At 44.7% G+C, this 19,858-nt stretch overlaps 1 long non-coding RNA gene across 1 annotated transcript in view; it reads right to left on the bottom strand.

Annotated features, from left to right (window-relative positions):
* The window catches only part of LOC143765404 (uncharacterized), a 47,811-nt gene extending 28,499 nt beyond the window's left edge, over nucleotides 1–19,312 (bottom strand). Inside the window, exons 1-2 of the long non-coding RNA XR_013213384.1 lie at nucleotides 19,240–19,312; nucleotides 16,823–16,924 (exon numbers count right to left, since the gene is read on the bottom strand). This is a non-coding gene — a long non-coding RNA (uncharacterized LOC143765404). The remainder of the gene's footprint in view (nucleotides 1–16,822; nucleotides 16,925–19,239) is intronic.
* Between the last annotated feature and the right edge of the window lie 546 nt (nucleotides 19,313–19,858).

Genomic DNA, 19,858 nt, shown 5'->3' on the forward strand with positions numbered 1-19,858 from the left:
ATATGTATGTTTGCTATACTTATTTATATTTATTCAATAGGCTATTTACAAGGAGTTTAATATGCGTGATCATGTTATTCAGTCATTGTACCCATTACAATAATCTGTGTGCTGTGGTTTCTGCATATTTTATCATTTGGTCTCGCTCTTTCTATGGCTTTTAGATTTTAATATCATGATGTAATAAAAATTCTATATTTTATATACATTTTCTCTCATTTGGTTTATTCACTAATTTCGAGTAGGTATATTAATTGTGCTTTAGTGAATAGCCATACCTATGTTGTAATGTAACTGAGTTAGTCTCACTTTGGTGTTGTAGTACAGTTTATAAATTGTAGTAGTAGATTTATAATATAGTGTATTCAATGCACTAACTGCAATGTTATGTATGTTGGCTGTACCTCCCATAAATTAAGACACAGGATTAAAGAACATGTATGTGACTCTATTAACCCTGAGGCAATTAACCCTTCTAATATTTCTAAACACTTTCTAAAGGAACATAGTGGGAATTTAAAAAAAATTGAATTGCTGGGTTTAGAAAGAGTTAAAATTCCTGCCAGAGGGGGAGATCGCAAGAGAGCCTTGCAAAATCCTGAAGCTTTTTGGATTCTAATGTTGAGCACTTCTTACCCTGCAGGTTTAACTAAAAGATTAGATTTGATCCTACATTATTAGCATGGGCATAATCTAACGCTGATCGACATTTTTCCATGTTTTTAATAGATATATAATTTTATCATGATACATGTGTTTTTTTCTGTCTATATCACAGATGCTGAACATGTGTGTCGAGGAATGGTTATTAGTGATGAGTAGTGTTGAGCGATACCGTCCGATACTTGAAAGTATCAGTATCGGATAGTATCGGCCGATACCCGAAAAGTATCGGATCTCGCCGATACCCGATACCAATACAAGTCAATGGGACTCAAGTATCGGAAGGTATCCCTTACGGTTCCCAGGGTCTGAAGGAGAGGAAACTCTCCCTGGGATCCATATGAATGTGTAAAATAAAGAATTAAAATAAAAAATATTGATATACTCACCTCTCCTTCAGACCCTGGGAACCATACACTGGGAACTTCCGATTCCGATTCCCGATACCACAAAAGTATCGGATCTCGGTATCGGAATTCCGATACCGCAAGTATCGTCCGATACCCGATACTTGCGGTATCGGAATGCTCAATACTAGTGATGAGCGAATATACTCGTTACTCGAGATTTCCTGAGCACGCTCAGGGGTTCTCCGAGTATTTTTTAGTGCTCAGAGATTTAGTTTTTCTTGCCGCAGCTGAATGATTTACATCTGTTAGCCAGCATAAGTACATGTGGGGGTTGCCTGGTAGCCAGGGAATCCCCACATGTAATCAAGCTGGCTAACAGATGTAAATCATTCAGCTGCGGCGATGAAAACTAAATCTCCGAGCACTAAAAAATACTCGGAGGACCCCCGAGCGTGCTCAGGAAATCTCGAGTAACGAGTATATTCGCTCATCACAAGTGGTTATCTCAAGAGAGTTTTTGATATGTTGTTTGAGATGCACTTTTGAAATCAGGCGATGATTAAGAAGCATCGCTTCAAAATGCATCAACCTTGTTAATAAATTTCTATAATATATAGGTGGCTGTTGAGGGTACTATCATGCTATATAGGGAGCTGTGGGGTGGACCATCATACTCTAAATGGAAAATTACATTAAAAGGAAAATTACAAAATATCATGCCACATGAGAACCTTGAGCTGTTACCAATTTTGAACTGCATTTAGCCCACTTTATTATTTGGGCCTACTAACTGTGTCTGCCACTCATTACAGTTGTCCTCCGCTGAACAAAGCAATGCCGCCTGTTTAGTCCTGTTACCAATTTTGAACTGCATTTAGCCCACTTTATTATTTGGGTCTATATCTGTGTTTCCTCCTCATCCTGCCCATTGCCCAGCCACTGCTAAATGAGTCTGCTGGTACATTGACCCAGACCAATACATTCCCCTTGCACTCTACACAGCCAGATTCTGACCCTGCTTAAAGTCAGATACCCCTTCCCGCATACTATACCACCTTACACGGGGACAAAGAGGAAGGTACAGATGAAAGTGCAGGTTCCTTCATCAGGTGGGGGGCATACTCATTGGCGACGTCACTGGCACAGGGCCCCTCATAGTACGCAAAAGTGTTTCTGCCGGTGGGAGACTGTGCTGTCAAACACACCGCTGTACTATGAGGGGTGTTGTGAATTAGACTTTTTTGGCTCCCTTTTGTGGTCACTAGTGATATGACTCTGGGATTGTCTTTCCTCAGTTTGGCACCCACCTGGGTCGTTAGTCCAGGGGTGTTGCTATATAAACTTCCTGGTTTCTCAGTCCAGTGCCTGGCATCGTTGTAATCAGTTCCTTTCTGTTTGCTCCTGTCTGCTGGTCTTGGATCTTGCAAAATTAAGCTAAGTCCTGCTTCCTTGTTTTTTGGTTATTTGCTTTGCTCTTATTTTTTGTCCAGCTTGTACTAAATGTGATTCCTGATTTTGCTGGAAGCTCTAGGGGGCTGGTGTTCTCCCCCCGGGCCGTTAGACGGTTCGGGGGTTCTTGAATATCCAGCGTGGAAATTTTGATAGGGTTTTTGCTGACCATATAAGTCATCTTACTATATTCTGCTATTAGTCAGTGGGCCTCTCTTTGCTAAATATCTAGTTCATTCTTACGTTTGTCTTTTCTCCTTACCTCACCGTTATTATTTGTTGGGGGCTTGTATCCAACTTTTGGGGTCTTTTCTCTGGAGGCAAGAAAGGTCTATCTTTTCCCTTCTAGGGTTAGTTAGTTCTCCGGCTGGCGCGAGACGTCTAGAACCAACGTAGGCACGTTCCCCGGCTGCTGCTATTTGTGGTGCTAGGATTAGATATATGGTCAGCCCAGTTACCACTGCCCTATGAGCTGTTTTTTTGTGTTTGCAGACTTGGTATGTACTTTTGAGACCCTCTGCCATTGGGGTCATAACAGTATGCCAGGCCAAGGTTGAATGTTTAATGCATTGCAGAAGTGGGATTACAAGAAAGGAAAGTCTGAGGTTTTTTTTTTTTTTTTTCTTTCCTCTCTTTTTTTCCTCCCCTTTACCTCTGAGTGGCTTGTGCTTGCTGCAGACATGAATGTCCAGACTTTGATTACAAGTGTGGATCAGCTTGCTGCTCGTGTGCAGGGCATACAAGATTTTGTTACCAGTAGTCCAATGTCTGAACCTAAAATACCTATTCCTGAACTGTTCTCTGGAGACCGATTTAAGTTTAGGAATTTCAGGAATAATTGTAAATTGTTTCTATCTCTGAGACCCCGTTCATCTGGAGACTCAGCTCAGCAAGTAAAAATTGTTATCTCTTTCTTACGGGGCGACCCTCAGGATTGGGCCTTCTCGCTAGCGCCAGGAGATCCGGCATTGGCAAATATTGATGCGTTTTTTCTGGCGCTCGGATTGCTTTACGAGGAACCCAATCTTGAAATTCAGGCAGAAAAAGCCTTGCTGGCTATTTCTCAGGGTCAGGATGAAGCTGAAGTGTATTGCCAAAAATTTCGGAAATGGTCCGTGCTTACTCAGTGGAATGAGTGTGCTCTGGCCGCAAATTTCAGAAATGGCCTTTCTGAAGCCATTAAGAATGTGATGGTGGGTTTCTCCATTCCTACAGGTCTGAATGATTCCATGGCGCTGGCTATTCAAATTGACTGGCGTTTGCGGGAGCGCAAAGCCGCGAATCCTCTGGTCGTGTTGTCTGAACAAACACCTGATTTAATGCAATGTGGTAGAATTCAGACTAGAAATGAACGGTAAAATCATAGACGTCAGAATGGGTTGTGTTTTTACTGTGGTGATTCTACACATGTTATATCAGCATGCTCTAAACGCCTAACTAGGGTTGTTAGTCCTGTCGCCATTGGTAATTTGCAACCTAAATTTATTTTGTCTGTGACTTTAATTTGCTCATTGTCCTCCTACCCTGTTATGGCGTTTGTGGATTCAGGTGCTGCCCTGAGTCTTATGGATCTGTCGTTTGCCAAGCGCTGTGGTTTTGTTCTTGAGCCGTTGGTAAATCCTATCCCTCTTAGAGGTATTGATGCTACGCCATTGGCGGAAAATAAACCGCAGTTTTGGACACAGGTAACCATGTGCATGACTCCTGAACATCGGGAGGTGATTCGTTTTCTTGTTCTGCATAAAATGCATGATTTGGTCGTTTTGGGTCTGCCATGGTTACAGACCCATAATCCAGTCTTGGATTGGAAGGCAATGTCTGTGTCAAGTTGGGGCTATCAGGGAATTCATGGTGATTCCCCGCCGGTGTCTATTGCTTCCTCTACTCCTTCGGAAGTTCCTGAGTATTTGTCTGATTACCAGGATCTATTTAGCGAGTCCAGGTCCAGTGCTCTTCCTCCTCATAGGGACTGTGACTGCGCTATAGATTTGATTCCAGGTAGTAAATTTCCTAAGGGAAGATTATTTAATCTGTCTGTACCTGAGCATACCGCAATGCGTTCGTATATCAAGGAATCTCTGGAGAAGGGGCATATCCGTCCATCCTCTTCCCCTCTTGGTGCGGGATTCTTTTTTGTGGCCAAGAAGGACGGATCTTTGAGACCTTGTATTGACTATCGGCTTCTGAATAAAATCACTGTTAAATTTCAGTATCCTTTGCCTCTGTTGTCGGACTTGTTTGCCCGGATTAAAGGTGCCAAGTGGTTCACCAAGATAGATCTTCGTGGTGCGTACAACCTTGTGCGCATTAAGCAAGGAGATGAATGGAAAACTGCATTTAATACGCCCGAAGGTCATTTTGAGTACTTGGTGATGCCTTTCGGGCTCTCTAATGCTCCTTCAGTGTTTCAGTCCTTTATGCATGATATTTTCCGGAAGTATCTGGATAAATTTATGATTGTTTATCTGGATGATATTCTGTTTTTTTCTGATGATTGGGACTCGCATGTAGAGCAGGTCAGGATGGTGTTTCAGGTTTTGCGTGAGAATGCTTTGTTTGTTAAAGGCTCAAAGTGTCTCTTTGGAGTACAGAAGGTTCCCTTTTTGGGTTTTATTTTTTCCCCTTCTGCGGTGGAGATGGACCCAGTCAAGGTCCGAGCTATTCATGATTGGACTCAACCCACGTCAGTTAAGAGTCTTCAGAAGTTCTTGGGTTTTGCTAACTTCTACCGTCGTTTTATCGCTAATTTTTCTAGCGTTGTTAAACCTTTGACGGATATGACCAAGAAAGGTTCTGATGTTGCTAACTGGGCTCCTGCAGCCGTGGAAGCCTTTCAAGAGTTGAAGCGCCGGTTTACTTCGGCGCCTGTTTTGTGCCAGCCTGATGTCTTACTTCCCTTTCAGGTTGAAGTGGATGCTTCTGAGATTGGGGCAGGGGCCGTTTTGTCGCAGAGAGGCCCTGGTTGCTCTGTAATGAGACCATGTGCTTTTTTCTCTAGGAAGTTTTCGCCTGCTGAGCGGAATTATGATGTTGGCAATCGGGAGTTGTTAGCCATGAAGTGGGCATTTGAGGAGTGGCGTCATTGGCTCGAGGGTGCTAAGCATCGTGTGGTGGTCTTGACTGATCACAAAAATCTGATGTATCTCGAGTCTGCTAAACGCCTGAATCCTAGACAGGCCCGCTGGTCATTGTTTTTCTCCCGTTTTGACTTTGTGGTCTCGTATTTACCAGGTTCAAAGAATGTGAAGGCTGATGCTCTTTCAAGGAGCTTTGTGCCTGACTCTCCTGGAGTCGCAGAACCAGTTGGTATTCTCAAAGAGGGAGTTATCCTGTCAGCCATTTCTCCGGATTTGCGACGTGTGTTGCAGAGATTTCAGGCTGGTAAACCTGACTCTTGTCCACCTGACAGACTGTTTGTTCCTGATAAGTGGACCAGCAGAGTCATTTCCGAGGTTCATTCCTCGGTGTTGGCAGGGCATCCGGGAATTTTTGGCACCAGAGATCTGGTGGCTAGGTCCTTTTGGTGGCCTTCCTTGTCACGGGATGTGCGGTCATTTGTGCAGTCCTGTGGGACTTGTGCTCGAGCTAAGCCTTGCTGTTCTCATGCCAGCGGGTTGCTCTTGCCCTTGCCTGTCCCGAAGAGGCCTTGGACACACATTTCCATGGATTTCTTTTCAGATCTTCCGGTGTCTCAGGGCATGTCTGTCATCTGGGTGGTATGTGATCGCTTTTCCAAGATGGTCCATTTGGTATCTTTGCCTAAGCTACCTTCCTCTTCCGATCTGGTTCCTTTGTTCTTTCAGAATGTGGTTCGTTTACACGGCATTCCTGAGAATATTGTGTCTGACAGAGGATCCCAGTTTGTTTCCAGGTTCTGGCGATCCTTTTGTGCTAAGATGTGCATTGATTTGTCGTTTTCGTCTGCCTTTCATCCTCAGACTAATGGACAAACGGAGCGAACTAATCAGACTCTGGAGGCTTATTTGAGGTGTTTTGTTTCTGCAGATCAGGATGATTGGGTGACCTTCTTGCCGTTGGCTGAGTTTGCCCTTAATAATCGGGCTAGTTCCGCTACTTTGGTTTCGCCATTTTTTTGCAACTCTGGTTTCCATCCTCGTTTTTCCTCGGGACATGTGGAGCCTTCTGACTGTCCTGGGGTAGATTCCGTGGTGGATAGGTTGCAGCGGATCTGGAATAATGTGGTGGACAACTTGAAGTTGTCACAGGAGAAGGCTCAGCGTTTTGCCAACCGCCGCCGCGGTGTGGGTCCCCGACTTCGTGTTGGGGATTTGGTATGGCTGTCTTCTCGATTTGTTCCTATGAAGGTCTCCTCTCCTAAATTTAAGCCTCGCTTCATCGGTCCTTACAAGATATTGGAAATCCTTAATCCTGTGTCCTTTCGCTTGGATCTTCCGGTGTCGTTTGCCATTCACAACGTGTTCCATAGGTCTTTGTTGCGGCGGTACGTTGTACCTGTGGTTCCTTCTGTTGAGCCTCCTGCTCCGGTGTTGGTTGAGGGCGAGTTGGAGTTCGTGGTGGAGAAGATCTTGGATTCTCGTCTCTACAGGCGGAGGCTTCAGTATCTGCTCAAGTGGAAGGGCTATGGTCAGGAGGATAATTCCTGGGTGGTTGCCTCTGATGTGCATGCGGCCGATTTAGTTCGTGCCTTTCACGCTGCTCATCCTGATCGCCCTGGTGGTCTTGGTGAGGGTTCGGTGACCCCTCCTTAAAGGGGGGGTACTGTTGTGAATTAGACTTTTTTGGCTCCCTCTTGTGGTCACTAGTGATATGACTCTGGGATTGTCTTTCCTCAGTTTGGCACCCACCTGGGTCGTTAGTCCAGGGGTGTTGCTATATAAACTTCCTGGTTTCTCAGTCCAGTGCCTGGCATCGTTGTAATCAGTTCCTTTCTGTTTGCTCCTGTCTGCTGGTCTTGGATCTTGCAAAATTAAGCTAAGTCCTGCTTCCTTGTTTTTTGGTTATTTGCTTTGCTCTTATTTTTTGTCCAGCTTGTACTAAATGTGATTCCTGATTTTGCTGGAAGCTCTAGGGGGCTGGTGTTCTCCCCCCGGGCCGTTAGACGGTTCGGGGGTTCTTGAATATCCAGCGTGGAAATTTTGATAGGGTTTTTGCTGACCATATAAGTCATCTTACTATATTCTGCTATTAGTCAGTGGGCCTCTCTTTGCTAAATATCTAGTTCATTCTTACGTTTGTCTTTTCTCCTTACCTCACCGTTATTATTTGTTGGGGGCTTGTATCCAACTTTTGGGGTCTTTTCTCTGGAGGCAAGAAAGGTCTATCTTTTCCCTTCTAGGGTTAGTTAGTTCTCCGGCTGGCGCGAGACGTCTAGAACCAACGTAGGCACGTTCCCCGGCTGCTGCTATTTGTGGTGCTAGGATTAGATATATGGTCAGCCCAGTTACCACTGCCCTATGAGCTGTTTTTTTGTGTTTGCAGACTTGGTATGTACTTTTGAGACCCTCTGCCATTGGGGTCATAACAGAGGGGCCCTGTGCCAGTGCCAACGAGTGAAAATCTGGCCAAAGGCTTCATACGTTCTTCTTCTTCACCAGCAGGGGCACCCATTTTTTTTGTAAAGAAGAAGGATGGGACCCTGAGACCCTGTGTTGACTATCAGGAACTCAATAAGGTAACCGTACGAAACCGTTACCCTTTGCCTCTGATTCCCGAATTACTGGAAAGAGTCCGCCATGCTAAGGTGTTCTCTAAGCTGGATCTTCGTGGGGCTTATAATTTGGTGCTTATTCATCCAGGGGATGAGTGGAAGAAAACATTCAGATGCGGGTATGGACACTTTGAATCTCTTGTGATGCCCTTCGGGCTTTGTAACGCCCCTGCAGCATTTCAACACCTTGTTAATGGCATCTTCAGAGATTTGTTGGACCAGTTTGTGGTGATCTATTTGGACGATATACTAATCTTTTCTGACTCTCTACAGGAACATGAAGAACGTGTCAAAACTGTTTTAAGACGTCTGAAAGAGAACCAACTGTATATCAAGCCGGAGAAATGCGAGTTCCATCGTTCTGAGATACAGTTCTTGGGTTATATCATCTCTCCCCAGGGGCTGAACATGGAATCTGGTAAGATTCAGGCTATCCTTGACTGTCCGGTACCCAAGAACGTTAAGGAGGTCCAACGTTTTATTGGTTTTGCAAATTTCTACAGATGCTTCATTCGAAATTTTTCTGATATTGTCCGTCCCATTACTTCCTTGACAAAGAAGGAAAAGCCCTTTAAGTGGTCATCACAGGCTCAAGAAGCTTTTGATCGGCTTAAGTTTCACATCAGCACCGCTGTTGATACACCCAAATCCAACACTTTCTTTCATTGTGGAGGTGGACGCTTCTGATAACGCTTTGGGGGCTGTTCTCTCCCAAAGAACTGGAGAGAAGGGTCTGCTACATCCTTGCGCTTTCTTTTCCCACAGACTAACCTCAGCAGAGAAGAATTACGACGTGGGAGACAAGGAATTGCTGGCTATTATTGCGGCTTTCAAAGAATGGAGGCATCATCTGCAAGGAGCTGCAAAACAGATCATAGTGCTAACTGACCATCGCAATTTAGAGTTCCTAAGATCTGCTAGATGTCTTTCTCCTCATCAGGCTCGTTGGAACTTATTTCTAAATCAATTTAACTTTGTTATCTCGTACCGTCCAGGTTCTCGTAATGGGAAGGCTGATGCTTTATTCCGAATCCATGCTGCGGATTACGTACCTGGAGCCCCGTCCAAGGCCATTCTATCTGATGCCAATTTCATCGGAGTTATCCACGATCAGGACTTGTGGAAGGAGTGCAGGGAGGCCTATGAGGGTGATGTATTTCTGGCCAACCCACCTGTGGATATTAATCTTGTCTTTAAGGGTGGCATGTGGTTCGGAGATCGACGTATCTATATCCCTGAGGTTGTTCGTCTGCAGATCCTCAAGTTGGTACATGACTCCAAGTTGGCTGGTCACAGGGGGGTACAGAAGACAGAAGAGTTCCTGAGCTGATTCTTCTGGTGGCCAACTTGCCTGAAGGACACCAAGGACTATGTTCTCTCTTGCGAGGTATGTGCTCGTTACAAGACCCCTCATGTGGCATCTACGGGTCTTCTACAACCATTGCCTGTTCCGTCCCGCCCTTGGGGGTCTATATCGATGGACTTTATTGTGGAGCTGCCTACATCAGGGGGCATGAATACAATCATGGTGGTAGTTGATCACCTGACTAAAGCTGCTCATTTTGTTCCGTGCACTGGCCTCCCCTCAGCTAAAGATACAGTGAACTTGGTTATACAGAATGTCTTTCGGTTGCATGGGGTTCCGGATGAGATCATCTCTGACCGTGGAGTACAGTTCACTTCAAGATTCTGGAAGGGGTTTTGCTCTGCACTCAATATTAATGTCTGTCTCTCTTACCATCCCCAGACAAATGGTCAGACTGAGCGTACCAACCAGACGCTGGAACAATATCTAAGATGCTATGTCAGCCATCTCCAGGATGATTGGTTGGAGTTGCTGCCATTAGCCGAATTTTCATATAACAATTCTCAGAGCGCCTCCACTAAATTTAAACCTTTCTTTGCCAATCTGGGTTATCATCCGTGTATTTTACCTAGGTCTCCAATTAATTCTCCGGTTCCGGCAGTGGAGGAAAGGCTGACTGTGATGAGGCAAAATCTGGAGGTTCTGAAGGAATCCCTGACCACAGCTCAAGAACGTTAGAGATCGGCTGATAGATTCCGTAAACCTGCACCCATGTACAAGGTAGGAGATTCCGTGTGGTTAGCAACTAAGAATCTGAAGTTAAACGTTCCTTCACAAAAACTTGGACAGAAATTCATTGGCCCCTTCAAGATCAACGATATTGTGAGCTCAGTGGCCTGCCGGCTGAAGCTCCCTAGGACTATGAAGGTACACCCAGTCTTTCATGTATCTTTACTAAAGCCTGTATCTCCTAATACCTTCCAGGGATGTGTTGTGCCACCTCCGCAGCCTGTGATGATTGATGGGCAAGAACAATTTGTGGTGGAGGAAATTATTGATTCCAGGATTCGCAGGAATCGGCTCCAATATCTGATAAGATGGCAGGGATATCCCCCTGAGGAAGACTCTTGGGAACCTGTGGAAAACATCAATGCCCAACAGAAGATTTCTCGTTTTCATCAGAGATTCCCTGAGAAACCAGGTCTTTCTAAGGAGGGAGTAATGTCAGGACTCTGAACATTTGTTATTACCTTTTGTGCATTACTGCCCTTTTTCAAGATGGCATCTTTGGTCTCATGTGCACTTGTCTTCCTGCTATAAAACTACACCCCAGCCTTCAGTCTGTGCTAGAGTATTCTGCTTTGCATCCAGCTCCTGATTACTCCCTGGGCTTGCACCTGCACCTGCTCCTGTGAACCTGTGTTGCAGATCCTGCCACTCTGCTCTGAGTTCCTGCTGCATACACCAGTGTTCAGTAATCCTCCTTCATCTGCTGCTCGTGTTACTTCCATCTGCATTTGCTGGACATGTAAGCTGTTTGCTGCTCCGCAAAACCTGAGACTATTAATCAGGCCTCCCTGGTTGAGCTAAGTTATGATTTGAACTTCCTTATAAGCATATCTATCTGTGTCTGGACTAAAGACAAGGATTTATTTGTGTCAAGTATTCTCAAGAATAACTGTGCTTTATAGACTTTCTGCTTGTTTGCATTTTCCTCTGAAGTTTCCTACTGACTGCTAAGCTGCGTTTAATATTTACACCAAGTGTTGTGGACTTGAGTTTCTCTCTGCACCTGTTTGAATGACCGTGTTATAATATAAACTTTACTACTTATAAACTGTGTCCTGTTGTCTTGTTCCACGCAAAGAGTCTCCTGAGTTATCCCCTATAATTATTACAATATCCGTTGTCCCAGAGGCTCTCCTCTCCTCTGCTGAGCGGTCACATGGTACAGCTCATTAAGTAATAAATCACTTGGCACTCAAATGGTTTCTTTCAGATGAGAACGTGAACATCCCATTTATTTGTGCATCCAGTTCAAATATTATTTAAATGTTTTCGGTCAAATCACAAGACCTTCATCAGAAATATCTTAACAAAACTGGAAGCATGGGACAATGGGGTATATGAGCCTAAGCAAACCCGGGATGGAAAGCGCACCTGGAACGTCTCACAGATCCTGAAGGGAGAAGGAGGGCGTGTATCCGCCGCTGCATATGGCGCTCATAGACATCCGGTCCGTCGCGCTGTGTGTAGTAGTCCCGGGGGCCGTTTAAATAATCTTTGAACTGCATGCACAAATAAATGGGATGTTCACGTTCTCATCTGAAAGAAACCATTTGAGTGCCAAGTGATTTATTACTATTGGATTGATGGGCTGGAAACCTGACTTGAGCACCAAAAAGGATCCTTGAGTGCCGTGTGTTTCACCTTTAACAGCTCATTAAGGTAATGAATATGGACGCGTCCCCACAGCGCATATTCTTTACCTTAACGAGCAATACCACGTGACCGCAGAGGAGAGCCGCCGGGACAACGGAGGTACAGGGACAGAGATGCTGGTGCAAGAAGGGTGAGTATGAAGGGGAAGGGGGGCAATGTGAGCTATGCATGCTACCAGGGGAAGGGGAGGAGCCGAGCCATCCGGCCTGGGGGAGCTGAGCAATGCGGGACCGGGGGAGCTGAGCAATGCAGGACCCTGGGAGCTGAGCCATGCGGACTGGGGGAGCTGAGCAATTCAGGACAGGGAGAGATGAGCAATGCAGGACCAAGGGAGCCATGCATACAACAGGGGGAGCCACACATACCACGACAGGGGGAGCCACACATACCACGACAGGACAAGGGGAGCCACATACCAGGACAGGACAGGGGGAGACACATACCAGGCCAGGACAGGGGGAGCCACATACCAGGACAGAAAAGGGGAAGACACATACCAGGTCAGGTGGGGGAGCCACATACCAGGACAGGACACAGGGAGCCACGCATAGCAGGACAGGACAGGGGGAGTCACATACCAGGACAGGGGAGCCACATACCAGGACAGGATGGGGGAGCCACGCGTAGCAGGACAGGACAGGGGGAGCCACATACCAGGAGAGGACAGGGGAAGACACGCATAGGATAGGACAGGAGAGCCACATACCAGGACAGGACGGGGAGCCACATACCTGGACAGGATGGGGGAGCTACATACCAGGACAGGATGGGGGAGCCACGCATACCAGGACAGGACGAGGGGAGCCACATATAGCGGGACAGGATGGGTGAGCCACATGCCAGGACAGGGAGCCTCATATGAGGACAGGACAGGGGAGCAACGCATACCAGGACAGAACGGGGAGCCACGCATACCAGGATAGAATGTGGGAGCCACATACCAGGACAGGACGGGGAGCCACATACCAGGACAGGATGGGGAGCCAAATACCAGGACAGGACAGGGGAGCCACACATAGCAGGACAGGACAGGGAAGCCACATACCAGGACTAGATGGGGGAGCCACATACCAGGACGGATGAGCCACATACCAGGACAGGACGGGGGAGCCACGCATAGCAGGACAGGGATGAGGGGACAATATATACCTGGCTTAAATTCGAGTCAATAAGTTTACCCAGTTTTCCGTGGCAAAGTAGGTGCCTCGTCTTATACTTGGGTCAGCCTATACTCGAGTATATATAGTAATTCATCTAATATAATAATCGCAGGTTGGTACTTCCGGCCGCTGTCCCCGAATCCCATAAGGCACCGCGGCAGTGTCACTTGCGCCTGTGCAAGTGACATACATGTCTCCGCTATTCCCACGCAGGCGCAGTAACAGCCGTGTCGTTACTACGCATGCGCGGGAATAGCGGTGATGTGTATGTCACTTGCGCAGGGGCAGTTCATCACCGCTATTCCCGCACATGCGATGGAGCAGCCACAACTGCACGCTCTACCAGCACAGTATGTCAATTTCACCACACTCCCGATGCAATAGCATCGGGCCTATTTCTAGTAAATATATAACCACATAAGAAACCCTTATGATAGATGTATCAAGAATATTATCTATATCTGCATCAATATGTGTAGGACCTGGGAATATGTGCAAAATAGGTATCTGCCTCTATTTCCTAACCTTTTCTTAACGGGAGAAGTCAGCACATGGGGAAAGAGAGAGTGGATAGGTGGGTGAGCACATGGGGGGGAGAGATTCTCAACGCTGCAAAGCCTGCCCAATCGTGACATTACTGCCCTCCCAATGCGATAGCATCGGGCCTCCATCTAGTACTACATAAAGGGCTGTGGGGAGGACTATCATACTATATAGGGGACTGCAGTGACGACAATCATACTATGTACAGTGCTGTTGGGGGGACAATCATACTATATAGGGGGCTTTGGAGTTGACCAACATACTTTATAGGAGCCTGTGGGGTGGCTCATCATTCAAAATAAGATGCCGTGGTGTTGAGCATCATACCGTATAAGTTGCTGTGAGGTGGCCCATCATACTATATAAGGGATTGTAAGGTTGACCATCATACTATATAGGAGACTGTGAGGTGGACCATCATACTTTATAAGGTGCTGTGGGGTGGACCATCATACTATATAAAGTGCAGTGGATGAGGCCAGCATACTACATAGGGGGTTGTGGGAGACCATAATACTGTAATGTGGCTATGTTTTGGGGAAACAATATACTATATGGTGGGTTGTGGGGGATCATAATTCTGCATTGGGGCTGTGAAGGATCATAGTACTGTATGGGGTGACTGTGGGGAGACTGTTAGCTCCCAGGTGCTGATTGGGAGCTGATGCTTCTGCTGCTGCTGTTGCCAGTGGAGCAGCATCTTTGAATAGGGACAGCTCAGGAATTTTTATCTTCTTTACTTCACCATTATTAAACAAATTTGCCACTGTTGGAACCAAAGTGTGGCGTGTGGTGCATCCAGAGGACGTCATTCCTGTATGGAGAGCAACCGTGTGTCAGAGGTAACCAACTGCAACTGCAGGACTGAGAGAGAGGATGTTAGGGCTGGCGGAACGCACCGAGTAAATATCGAGATAGTATAGATACGTTCGCAGCCTGTGGTCCACCGTGCAGGAGTGGAACCTGCTGCTAGTAGATGGCGGCACTATATGGCGGTACTATGCCTGAATAGACACGGGTTCTGTCATCCGGTCTGTATAAGGAGCGAACTCTGTTGCTTCACAGAGTCGCCGGGATCAAAGGTAACACTGTGCTCTGTTAACCTCACAGAGGATCGAAGCTCTCTAACGGAGCAGGTAGCATACAGTGGTCATACAGTCAGCAACAGCACAAACAACTCCTCTCCGGAGGTGTCGGAATTCTAGTGGCTATACGCCAGCCCTAAATTCACACACACAAACTCCTCTCCGGAGGTGCCTGAATTCTAATGGCTTACAGCTGACCCTGAGCACATGCTGACACAGACCACAAAGCAGCAAAGCTCATACACTCATGAACATAAGTTGATACTAGCGTATGTGGGAAATATATTTTTTTAACAATTTTTTGTGACAAGTCTCAGGCTTAAGGGCATAAAATGAAAAGTTTGAAAATTAAAGATTTTCAAAATTGTTGCCAAATTTCCAATTTTTTCACAAATAAACGCAAATTAGATCGAACAAATTTTACCACTATTATAAAGTACAATATGTTAGGCGTCGGGATTTTCCCGCTGCACAAGATAGATCCCAAGCATTGCCATTCTGGTCCAGCCACTGCGGGTGCTGCTCAGCACAGACGTCGGTCCCAGCATCTTGCTCAGGCCCATGGTGTACGCTTGGTTACTGCTGGCTCTCCAGCCAAGTCTATAGTAACCAGTGATATGCGGGAACAGCCTTGCACTCTGGAGTGTAAGTCCAGAGATGATCTGAGCATGTCGGTGACATGACGTCTTCTCATTGGTGGTCAGATGTTAGTTGCTCTGGTGATGTGGCAGCTCCGGATTGGCCTACGGGTGATATCTCGCTCAACTGGGCATGAGTGTTTTGGGGTGGAGCCTAATGTGTAAAAGGCTCTCAGTGGCACATGCAGGCGTGCTAGTGTCATTTAGGTTTTGGTGTGTGTGTGTGGATGTTCTACCACTCTGTCTGCACATGTTGTGTGTCTGTCTCTGCTTGAATTCTGTACACATTAGCAGGCAGGTTGTACACTTATGCGGTTTTGTTCCTATGGCTCACGCCAGACTCTTTAGTCTGCTACATGCTTAGGGTGCCGGATAGGCACAGGTTCCGTAGTATCAGGACTAAGGGGTACTTGGCATCTATCTGGTTCATGTGTGTGATTGACACAGTTCAGTTACAGAGCAAGTTCAACCCTCGTGCTATGTTTCTCTATGAAGGCAACAGGGTACTGTATCTTGCGTCATAAGAGTTATTTCTATTGGCTTAGCATCAGCTTCATTCAAGTGTGCGATTGACACAGTTTAGTTGCAGAGCAAGTCTAATTTAAGGGCTTATTTCCCTGTGTCGTTAACAGGAGCACTTAGCATTCTAAGTGTAGCACCTCTCAGTGAAGTAACTGACCTTGGTACTCAGTGTTCCATACACACTGTCTGGCATTAACTCAGTGTGTCTAAGGAAACACTCGCTGCTTGATTCCGCCATTGTTCACACTAGGAGCAGGTTACATCTCTGCGCGGTAGACCCCGGGTTGCGATTGCACTTTAATATATATATTTATTTACTGCAATCCATCAACCCTAACATAGTATGTCATGAAAAACAATCTCAGAATCAGAATTTGCTGAAGAGTTCCAAAATTATTAACACATAAATTGACACTTATTAAGCACATTATCCATGCTCACTTTCCTCAAAAACGAGGTGAGCTACACTTTAGAACAAGTAAAGCTACATATAGATCAAAAAAAGTGTAATATAAGGGATAGTAAAAAGATTTTATTCTATTCAAACAATATAAAAACATACACACAAAAAAACTTAAAATCAGGTGCCTCTAACCATAGAACACATGTATATAGGGAGATAAACTGGAGCAGTCTGCGTTCATGCATAGGTGCCTATATCAGAATACACAATTGTATGCTATTCCTGTATCAATACATGAATTATCCAATATAGTATTTTGCCTATGCAAATCATAGGAAAAGTACATAAAAGATATTTACCACTGCATTAATATTGTTAAGATCATAGAACAGAACCTGATACGGAAAATGTATTCACAGAAAAGCATAATCTGCAATCATAAATTGCACATGCAACTGTGGGATCACAATAAAGCCTTATAATGGTACTTACTGAAACTGCAGTAGTGCTTATGATAGAACATATTTAGTACCACAGTATAGATGCAATACTCCTTGCCTAGGACATATTACCTGTGTCTGCGCTGTCTCCACACACAAGATGCCTCGTGGCAGGTTTACACACCCCCAGGAAAAAGCATTTAGCGAAATGCGCGTCGGGGTCGGGAGTTAAACCTGTCAGAATTGTAAAATTTGGCCAGGTCATGAAGGTGAAAATAAGCTTGGTGGATAAAAGGGATTAAAAGATCTAGTATAATAAGTACATAAAGACACCATCTCATTAATATGTGCATGCACTTCCCAAAGGAGGGTTCACCAATTCTATAATATAAATGGGTAATGCCAACTATAAATAAATCAATAAGTAATGTAAAGCTGCAGTAGCATCGTACGCAGTGAAGAAGCAGTGACCCACAAATTCAAACACAAAAAGTCTCTTTTAATGTGTTTCTTCACAGAATTAAAGTCCAATTCACCTAAATGCATATATAACTTCAGTGGATATTATCAGTGACCAGTTTACACCAGTTCAAAGCAATACATATCACATGGCTTTAGATTTGCGGTCCCTAAACAGGCCAGACTTCCCTTGTCCAGTTTCCCTGGGCGACTGCACGCCATCTCACAGTCTCTATACGTCTCCATACACACAGACTCATATGTTGCAGACACTACACACAACAGCCCTCCTCTGACTAGTTCTCATGGGTGTCCTGCATCGCTGTATCACAGTCTCCTTACAGACTCTTTACTCACACAGTCATACACAGTTCAGGATATCCTCCGGATAGCAGCCGGGCACCATATCCACCTGTTTGCAATTGTTGCATATGCTAGTCCTCTTTCGGACACAGGACTTCCACCTCCGGGCACAGGACTGTCCACATCCGAGACCAGTACCATGGACGACTTGCATCTCTGTGTACGCTGCGGGTGCCAGGCTATTCAGCTGCCCTGGGTGCTGGCTCTGCTGGCCCTGCTGGCCTCCATGCACTCTGCAGACCAGCACACACCAGACTGACACTGACGTGCACCTCGCACACCTGGCCTGACCTGGCCAGACACCTAACACGACACGACACACCCATACCCCTTACTGCAGTGTTTTTAAACACACACACAAACCTGTGGCCTTCAGCCACATGGAAAACCCGGCCCGGAAATACGTGACTCTCATGCACACCTATGGACTTCATCAGTCTGCATGCACATTCTGGGGAGAACAAAAAGCGCCCCCTAGCTGTATCAGAGGCCACAGCCTCACAGTAATAATAATTCAATATTTATATTAAGTACATATAGTTACTAAAAGATGTGTGTGGATATCAATACAAGTATACCACCCATAATCAACACCATCAGGATAAGTTTATATAATAATGAACTCATCCTCACAGTGGAAGCGTGCACCCAATAATGTATGTATGTATATATATATATATATATATATATATATATATATATATATATGAGGCTTAGTGCAGTTTTAGACAGCATGAGTCAGTGAAGTTAAATGTTGGCAATAGTTATGGTATATAGGTAGCGGCCGCGCCTTGAACCATACGCCTAAAATGTACTGTAATGCAATAGTAGGACAATGAGCAAGATTAGGACAATGAGCACATTATAGGACGTGAGTCCAATTACCAGTGTCCTCTTTATACTAAACTGACTGATGTGAGTTTTAACAATTTAATAATTTCCTTTAGTAGCTTGATTAAAAGTTATATTTTATAGTCTTCAGTTAGGGATTATTTGTCTTTTGGCAATTTGTGATTCAGAATTAATTATAGTTACATTAACACGACATCTGATTTGAATGAACAAAAATCAACAGTAAATCCCGATCCATTCAATTACAGAACTCGAAGGAATGTACGAAAATATTATCTATGTATCTATCATCTTGGGACATGCTTGAAGTGTTTGGATAAACAGACCCTCACTAGTATATTATTTACAATGTTAGTATAGTTTGCCACCATATTACCACCCTTTGTGGTACGTGTTAGAAACTGCTAAACTGTAAAGCGCTGTGGAATATGTTGGCGCTATATAAAGATTATTATTATTATTATGTACCTAGTAATTGTTTCTAAAACTTATCAACAAAGAAAAAATAATTGTTGATGAGAACTAATTCAAACATCCTCAAGATGAGTACACAGGAAGCTGTAAAAAAGGAAGCATCCCTCAATTTTTGTTGCAAAGATATAAGACCACCAGCATGGTTTATGGATATATAGAATGACAAATTACACTATTGTTTTATTTGTGCTCTAGAAAAGATTCACTTGCTGTAATTTAGTCAAAAAAATCAGTATAACAGGGAACAATACGAGAAAGTCAGCTTAAACCCTTCACAAAATTTGATGTATTTATACGTCATGGTCAGAAAGGAGTTCCCGAACGATGTATACGTACGTCATAGGGATCATGCGTGGCACAAGACCTGCAGCAGCACCATCGTCTCTGGAAGCTCTGCTTACCTGATAGCCAAGTCCCAGCTGTCACAGCCAAGAGAGGTGCCCACATCGGCTGTTTAACCCCCCTAAATGCCGCAATCGATCCCAACATTTAGGAGGCTAGGAGAGGGAGGGGGCTCCCTTCCAATTGGCATCATCACAATGGTCGTCGTGACGATATTCAGGTCCGCTGCCCAGGACTGCCTGCTTAGACCAAGCCAAGACCATGGTCTAAGAGGTTTCTTTCAGTGTAATACAGGCATGTATAATGCATTGCAATAAATTATACCAGTGATCAGAGTAATGAAAGTTAAAGTCCCATAGATGGACTAAGTAAAGAAAAATGTAAAAAAAAAATAACAAAAATTAGTAAACATATTTTTTTAAAAATCCCAAAATAATAATTAAAAAAATCAATAAATAAAGTATATAGTTGTAAATAAAGAACATAAAGTCAACATGTTTAGTATCATTGCATCCAGAACGAACTGATCTATTAACTATACACTTGATAACCCCTTCAATGAACACAGTAAAAAAAAGTCATATCGCCAAACAAAAGGAGGAATAAAATGCAATAAAAAAAAGTCAACTATAAATAAAAATGTATAACTTAAAACGTCATCTTGTCCTGCAAAAAAAC

Source organism: Ranitomeya variabilis, chromosome 1 (genome assembly GCF_051348905.1).
Source record: "Ranitomeya variabilis isolate aRanVar5 chromosome 1, aRanVar5.hap1, whole genome shotgun sequence".
Classification (NCBI taxonomy): Eukaryota; Metazoa; Chordata; class Amphibia; order Anura; family Dendrobatidae; genus Ranitomeya; species Ranitomeya variabilis.